This window comes from Zalophus californianus, chromosome 9, assembly GCF_009762305.2.
Source record: "Zalophus californianus isolate mZalCal1 chromosome 9, mZalCal1.pri.v2, whole genome shotgun sequence".
In the NCBI taxonomy this organism is placed as follows: Eukaryota; Metazoa; Chordata; class Mammalia; order Carnivora; family Otariidae; genus Zalophus; species Zalophus californianus.
In genome coordinates, this window is record NC_045603.1 from 23136994 (window position 1) to 23145464 (window position 8471).

Below are 8471 nucleotides of genomic sequence, written 5' to 3' on the forward strand. Positions count from 1 at the left end.
TACCTGAAGGTTTTGGTTATCTAGGGCTGGGCCTGGAGCTGAGTCTGGGTATAAGGGAGAAGAGAGCTGAATTTCTGTGTATAATGGAGTAAGAGGAATTTAGAATTAGTGTGTGTGTGTGTGTGTGTGTGCGCCCGCACGCACATGTATGCACGTGTCTCACATACACGTGAAACAGCAAGATGATCAATGTCTGGGTGCTAATTGAAGTAGGGAAACCAGTGAGAAATCCCCTGTGTCATGGTGGCCAGAAGGACTTTTAGGATGAGATGACTACTATGTAGTTTTAAAGTTATTTGCTGCATCATGCAGGAATGTAGCTCTCTGACAGTGACCTAGAAAACTTCAGCGAAAGTTTTGCTACACATCACAGGCTTTGTTCCCTTGTTGCTTCAGTGGGGAATCAGGGAGATAAAGGATTGACCTCAAGGCATAGAGCAGAGAATGGGAATTCAGCAGAGGTAGGAAAATATACCTCATTCTTCATCTGCCTCTCCCCGGGAACTTTACAGACATCTTGAAGAGGTCTCTACACTTAACACTGGATGTGGAATGGGATGTGACCTCTTTAATTTCCATCATTAGGGACATCGGGATTAGAGTCCTGGTGGCTGCAGGACTCCTCACATGAGTGATTTTTCACTTATTGGGAACTGCCTTCTCCTGTAGACAGTAAGCTCCTTGAGGCCACGGGCTATGTCTGTTTTAACAAGTTCATACCTGGCAGTGTTTTGTCCCCGCAATAAGTATTCAATTAGGATTTATTAAATAGTTCCCTCCTAATAGGGAAAAACTATCATTTACATATTCATCGCCTCCCCTCTGCCCTCAGCTTGCTGAGGGGAAGAAGCCAAGCCCCTCTTGCTGCCTCCCCCAGCATAATGATGTGTTGCCAGGTGGGTTCCTGGGCCAACCACTGACTGCTTGTGGATGATGGGGAGACCGGAGAAGTTGGGAGAAGCCTGCCAGGCTGGCACTGGAAATATCAGAGAACTACTGACAAGAGAAAAGTAGTAGATTCAGACAGTGGGAGGGGAGACAGAAAAGACATTTTGTGGGAGCTGAGTTTGAGAGGTTTCGGGAGCTTGGAGAGGGAAAAGAGGGTCCCTGGGGGCAAGTGCAAGGCCTATGAAAGCATGCACAGAAATGAGATTTTTCTGTAGGCAAAAACTGGCAGGAAGAGCTGGTTTCTATCATGTTTGCTGTGTGTTAACAGTGGGATCTCTGGACAATTTTAATAGATTTCATAGAGATAAAAAATTGCTTCTTGGTTATTTCTGACTTTAATTCTTTGAATGAGACTCCCGGCTAGGCTGACTTCAAGATGAGAAGAGGCCAGGGGGGCGGAGCAAGATGACGGAGGAGTAGGAGACCTGGATTTCCTCTGGTCTCAGGAATTCAGCTGAAGAGGGATCAAACCATTCTGAATACCTACGAACTCAACAGGAGATCGAAGAAGAGAGTAGCAACAACTCTCTGAACAGAGAAGCGACCGCTAACTGGAAGGTAGGACGTGCGGAGAAGTGAATCCGAGGCGATATTCGGGAGGATAGACGGCGGGGGAGGGGGCCTCTGTCGGCCGCTTCTGGCAAGTGATAGAGCCGCGGAGCACAAAATTGGAACTTTTATTTTTTTAATTATTTTTTTTGATACATTATCTTCTTTTACTCAAATACCAGTCTGATCACACATGGTCCAAGAACACTCAAATAATAAGCCACATATAAACAGATGTTAAAGTTTGGTCTTCAAACATTATAGCCAATGAGGCCACGCTTGCCTATGATCTTGCCGACATAAAACCACATCCACACCTAGGTGGCCACCAAACCATTCAGCAGAGCTTCCTTAACTGTGAGCTGTTTGAAGCTACCAGTTTGAGCACTCTTGACTATTTTTTTCAGGCTCTGAATAGCTGTAGGGATCTCAGCAGGGGTTGGAGGAACCAGCTCAACCTTGGCATAGTGCCAAAATGTGGCCAGTCAAGGCTTTGAGGAAGTCACAGCAGCGTTCACCAGCGCCGGGGCCTTCTCTGCGAGGTTACGGACAAACTGGGCCATAGTTCCAAGCTGGAAGGTCCGTCGCCCTGGACGGCTGCTGAATGTCCACAAAATTGGAACTTTTAGAAGTCGGTTCCACTGAGGGACGTCACTCCAGTGGCTAAGTGGGAGGTGGAAACCTCGCGGGCCAGTGTGGACTCAGGACCCTCGGGGTCACAGAAAGACCGGGGGTGCCTGAGTGCGGCAGAGCTCCCAGGTATCGGAGCGGGGAAGCCAGCTGCAGAGACGGAGCTGAGGCGCGGGCTCTCAGCTCGGGGTGGCCATAAACTGTGATCCGCGGCCCAGTCGGGCCACTGCTCCTCCAGCAGGGACCCAACTAGTGGCAGAGCCGGGGAGACTCCCCTTCCTCCCCCCAGGAGGAGCGGCGTGGGAGCACACCGCAGGGATCTGCTGGGTTTGGAGACTCCACACGGGGTCGGGTGCCAGAGATAGAAACGCTCGGTCACAGGCCGGGTGAGCACAGAGTGCGCCCGGAGACGGGGGAGACGGGAGTGATTGACTGCTTTTCTCTGGGGGCGCACTGAGGAACAGGGCCCCGAGTTCTCAGCTCCTCCGGGCAGAGAGTGGGATGCCACCATTTTCACCATGGTCCTCCAAAGCTGTATTGAGAGCTTGCAGGGAACAAAAGATCCTGAGAGCAAACCGGAGCAGATTGCTTAGCCCGGATGGACAAGGGCGGGGCAATTCTGCCTCCGGCAAAGACATTTGGGAACCACAGCAACAGGCCCCTCCCCCAGAAGATCAGCACGAACAGCCAGCAAGCCAAGACCAAGTTTACCGATCAAGGAGAACGGCAGAACTCCAGCACTAGGGGAATACTGCACATAGAATTCATGGCTTTTTTACCATAATTCATTAGTTTTTCAAAGTTAATTTTTTAACTGTTTTTTTTGAATTTTTCTTTTTCCCTTTTTCAACCAACATCTTATCAATCCCTTTTTTAAAAAAAACATTTTTTATTTTTCATTTTTAGAGTCATATTTTATCCCTTCATAGTAGTTACCCTTATTTTTGGCATATATATATAAATTCTTCTCTCTTTAAAATTTTGAGATACAGTTTCTTCTAACAGATCAAAATATACCCTAAATCACTAGTGTATGGCTTTGTTCTAGTCTCCTGCCTGATCACAGTCTCCCTTTTCTTTTCTTTTCTTTTTTTTAGTCTTCTTTTTTCTTCTTTCAAACAACTTCTTATCAATTCCGTTTATAAAATCTTTTATAATTTTCATCTTTACAGTCATCTTCCATCCCTTCATTGTATCAACCCTTATTTTGTACATATATAAGTCTTTCTTCCTTTAAAATTTTAGGAGGCACTTTCTTCTAACAGACCAAAATACACCCAAAATCTAGTGTGTGGCACTGATCTATGTACTAGCCTGATCATATTTGATCATAGTCTGTTTTTTTTTTTTGTTTTGTTCTGGTTTTTTTTTTTTATCTTTTTCTTTTTCTCTTTCTTTTTTCTTTCTTTCCCTTTCTTTTCCCCTGGTTTCAGGTCTTTTCAGATTTGTATAGAGTATATTTGCTGGGGACATTGTTAACCTGTTAGCATTTTGTCCTCTCATTCATCTGTTCTCCTCTGAACAAAATGACAAGACGAAAAAAATCACCTCAGCAAAAAGAACAAGAGGTAGTACTGTCTGCCAGGGACCCACTCAATATGGACATTAGTACGATGTTGGACCTAGAGTTCAGAATCATGACTTTAAAGATACTAGCTGGGCTTGAAAAAAGTGTAGAGGTTATTACAGAAACCTTTCTGGAGAAATAAAAGAACTAAAATCTAACCAAGTCGAAATCAAAAAGGCTATTAATGAGGTGCAATCAAAAATGGGGGCACTAACTGCTAGGATAAATGAGGCAGAAGAGAGAATCAGCGATATAGAAGACCAAATGATGGAAAATAAAGAGGCTGAGAGAAAGAGAGAGAAACAACTACAGGATCACGAGGGCAGAATTTGAGAGAGAAGCGATACGATAAGACGAAACAACATTAGAATAATTGGGATCCCAGAAGAAGAAGAAAGAGAGAGAGGGGCAGAAGGTATATTGGAGCAAATTATAGCAGAGAACTTCCCTAATGTGGGGAAGGAAACAGGCATCAAAATCCAGGAGGCACAGAGAACCCCTCTCAAAATCAATAAAAATAGGTCAACACCCCGACATCTAATAGTAAAACTTATTTGCAAATGACATATCAGATAAAGGGCTAGTATCCAAAATCTATAAAGAACTTATCAAACTCAACACCCAAAGAACAAGTAATCCAATCAAGAAATGGGCAGAAGACATGAACAGACATTTTTCCAAAGAAGACATCCAAATGGCCAACAGACACATGAAAAAGTGCTCAACATCGTTCGGGATCAGGGAAATCCAAATCAAAACCTCAATGAGCTACCACCTCACACCAGTCAGAATGGCTAAAATTAACAAGTCAGGAAACGACAGATTTGGCGGGGATGTGGAGAAAGGGGAAACCTCCTACACTGTTGGTGGGAATGCAAGCTGGTGCAACCACTCTGGAAAATAGTATGGAGGTTCCTCAAACAGTTGAAAATAGAGCTGCCATACGATCCAGCAACTGCACTACTGGGTATTTACCCCAAAGATACAAATGTAGGGATCCGAAGGGGTACCTGCACCCCAATGTTTATAGCAGCAATGTCCACAATAGCCAAACTGTGGAAAGAGCCAAGATGTCCATCGACAGATGAATGGATAAAGAAGAAGTGGTATATATACACAATGGAATATTATGCAGCCATCAAAAGGAAAGAGATCTTGCCATTTGCAACGACGTGGATGGAACTGGAGGGTGTTATGCTGAGTGAAATAAGTCAATCAGAGAAAGACATGTATCATATGACCTCACTGATATGAGGAATTTTTAACCTCAGGAAACAAGCTGAGGGTTGCTGGAGTGGTGGGGGGTGGGAGGGATGGGGTGGCTGGGTGATAGACATTGGGGAGGGTATGTGCTATGGTGAGCGCTGTGAATTGTGCAAGACTGTTGAATCACAGATCTGTACTTCTGAAACAAATAATGCAATATATGTTAAGAAAAAAAAAGAAGAAGAAGATAGCAGGAGGGGAAGAATGAAGGGGAGTAAGTCGGAGCGGGAGATGAACCATGAGAGACGATGGACTCTGAAAAACATACTGAGGTTTCTAGAGGGGAGGGGGTGGGGGGATGGGTTAGCCTGGTGATGGGTATTAAAGAGGGCTCGTTCTGCGTGGAGCAAGTGGGTGTTATGCACAAACAATGAATCATGGAACACTACATCAAAAACTAATGATGTAATGTATGGTGATTAACATAACAATAATAAAAAAAAAAAAAGACGAGAAGAGGCCAGTCTGGCTTTATGTGGGGTACACCCTCATGTAGGAAACTGAGTTTCACGCTTCGGTGCCCTCCACAGTGCTCCCAAGCCCTCATTAGGACAGCAAAGATTTGTAGCAAAGAATCGAAACTCCAGTAATCTCAGATTGCATGCCATCCAGTCTGGTAGCTAAATATGGGCAGAATTAGGACTAAGGACTAAAATGAGGTATGTTCTTAGATTTTTTTCTTTAGTAAAGAATGGTGTTAGAATGTGTGCTGCGAGAGAACATTCCATTTTGGGCCTAGTCCAGAAATATGCACGAGGGTCATTTAGACTGACCTTATTTTCCATTTCAGTTAATCTGTGGGTAGCAAGTCTCTCCCTGTTACCAACCAGATCCTTGTAAGGATCTTAAAATATTCAAATTGGTTTTTTTTTTCCAACCCCCTGAGACTCACAGGAAAGTCACATACTAGGCCAGAGTCTAAGTTACTCCTCCCTGCTGGACCTTAGTAAAACAATGGCATTCCTCCTTGTTGGGAACACAGGCCTGTGGTTTCAGCTGAATTAACTGGTGTAAACTAAATGGAATCTTAGATACAAAGATTCATTTCTGAGAGGCCGTGTTCCATTCCGAGGCTAGGAGAGAAGGCTCTTAATTCAATCTGGTGATAGGTGAGATCTTCCTGAGAGAAACAGGGGTCCCGGAGGTTGCAAATGTTCTATAGCTCAGTGCTGGTTTCAGGGCCGGGGGTGGGGCGCTGTGTTCTTACAGAGGCCACCCTAGAGACTTTCAGAGGACCAGATGCCTCGTTGAACAAACTGCACACGGGGGCCCCAGCTATTCCTTAGCTGCCTGTTTCCATCTTGTTTTTCTTTTTAAAGATTTTATTTATTTATTTGAGAGAGAGAGAGAGCACAAGCAAGGGGAGCAGGAAGGGAGAAGGAGGTCCCCCCTCTGAGCAGGGAGCCTGATGCAAGACTTGATCCCAGGACCCTGGGATCATGACCTGAGCCGACAGCAGACGCTTAACAGACTGAGCCACCCAGGCGTCCCTGTTTCCATATTTCTTATTTGCTCACTTCTAGGAGGCGAATGAGAAACTGTCTGTGGCCATGTTAAAGTGGAAGGATAAGGCATTTCTTTCTTTTTGTTGTTGCAGGTGTTTTAAAAACCCTAGGCCTGATGCCACCTGTCAGGAAGTGCACACACTGACATCTCTCACAAGTGCCGCAGGGAGGAGGTGGGATGCCCAACAATGACCCGACAAGAGGTGTGATCCCTGGAAGCTTCCAGACGCTGTGTTCCTCACTGGACTCAGGTGCTGAGTGTCAAGCAGATGAGCCTGACAGGTTATTCAGGACCATGTAGGGTTATCCAGAGGAATAAAAGCACAACGAACTGACTGGGAACCCTTGATGTCTGGGAGGAACTCACCGTTGGCACTAGCCAGCTGCTGTCCTGCTGCATTCTTGTCTGCCTGAAAGAAAAGAAAGGAAGAACTCATGATTCCAAACTCATGGCCTAGTACTGGTGGCTACTTGGGAGCATGAGAAACCCAGAAAAAAAGGAGGAACTCAAATGCACAGGCATGTGTTTGGAGAAGTGGTTACACTGCCTTGGCGTGGAGAGTATCTGTGAAAGGCTAAAGATGTATGAATTTGTGTCTTCAGTGTGAGCTGACACAAAGCTCAAGGGACCCATTCATTGTGCCTCGTCTCCCACCCTTGCCTCTGTGGGAATATGGGTGTTTGGGGTTACTGGCTTCGGGCACACAGCCAGCGTTTACAGTGTGGGCAATGGAATGCCCAGACCAGTGCCTCTTATCATAGACTTGGAAGAAATTCTATGAAAAATCTGAAGTTTTTTCAGAAGTTGCTTAAACCTCGATGACTTTTCTAAATGCAAAACTATTGCATGCACACACACACACATGCACGCACGCACACACACACACACACACACACACACACTCACACACACTTCCCCCAGGGGCAGTACATCTTTACTTATCTGTTTTCCATCTATTCAAAAAGGGGAGAGAAAACCGTATAGATGGGATGAATCAAATGGGATTATTTTAAAATGCATTCCCCCTCCCCTTCTGCAGGGGATTGAGGAGGATTACATGCAGCTTTCGTGAAATGTCTTGTGCTCCTCTCTGGGAAAGGAACTGTAAATGTCAAGTCATCAGTCTCCGTGACAACAGCTCACACAGGTACAGGGCAGAGCCGTCAGGGAGGGGAGAGCGGCGTCGGCCCGCGCGCAAGTATCACCTGCAGTTACAGAGACCACTGCCTGGGCAGTCCAGCGTCACCCACAGATGGAGAGGTGAAGACAGTTAGGGATGGGGAAATGGGTGGGGGGCCTTGTGACACCCGAGAGTTACCCGCCCCCCCCCCAGAGGGAACGGCACAGCAGAAGCAGCCGGCTTAGCAGGTGCAACCCCTCCACCCCTTCTCCAACTCCAACCCCGGGGCCCTCATACCCACTTGGTGTTGACAGAGCTTTTTAAACCCTGACGTGCTCGCAAACCACTTGGAGATCTTGTTAAAATGACCTTTCTGATTCAGTAGGTCGGAGGGATAGGGCCCAAGATGCTACGTTTCTACCAGACTCCTGGATGATGCCCACGCTGCTGGCCCAGACACCGTGCCCTGATTAGCAAGGTGTGAGGAGAATCTCGGGTCACAGGTGTGCTTTGGGGCGTGCAGCTTCAACAGGGAGGAGAATCCAATTCTGCCCAAAGATATGCAAATACATTTAAGTTGCACTTCACCTCACTGGTGTCAGGAGGAAATTGTCCCAGTAACTCCGAAATCTTTTGGATTTAGAGTGCTTTGGATGATGAAAAATTCTCTCTCTCTATAGCTGACAGCGGATGTGGGGCTGTTCAGGTTTATATTGGGATGACGTAGCAATTCATGAACACGTACCAGTTGAGGGAAGGAGTATGCTGGGCGGCAGGGGAAGGTGAGCTTGGCATGCACATTGGCCAAGGACCATCTACAAAGTGTGCTGCCCACATGTGCATAGTTGGGAACTGGGCTTTGCAATGGAGGCTTCCACTCTGGTT

At 46.2% G+C, this 8471-nt stretch overlaps 1 pseudogene; it reads right to left on the reverse strand.

Moving 5' to 3' along the window:
* Positions 1-1748: 1748 nt before the first annotated feature.
* LOC113923012 lies at positions 1749-2060 on the reverse strand (annotated as a pseudogene).
* Between the last annotated feature and the right edge of the window lie 6411 nt (positions 2061-8471).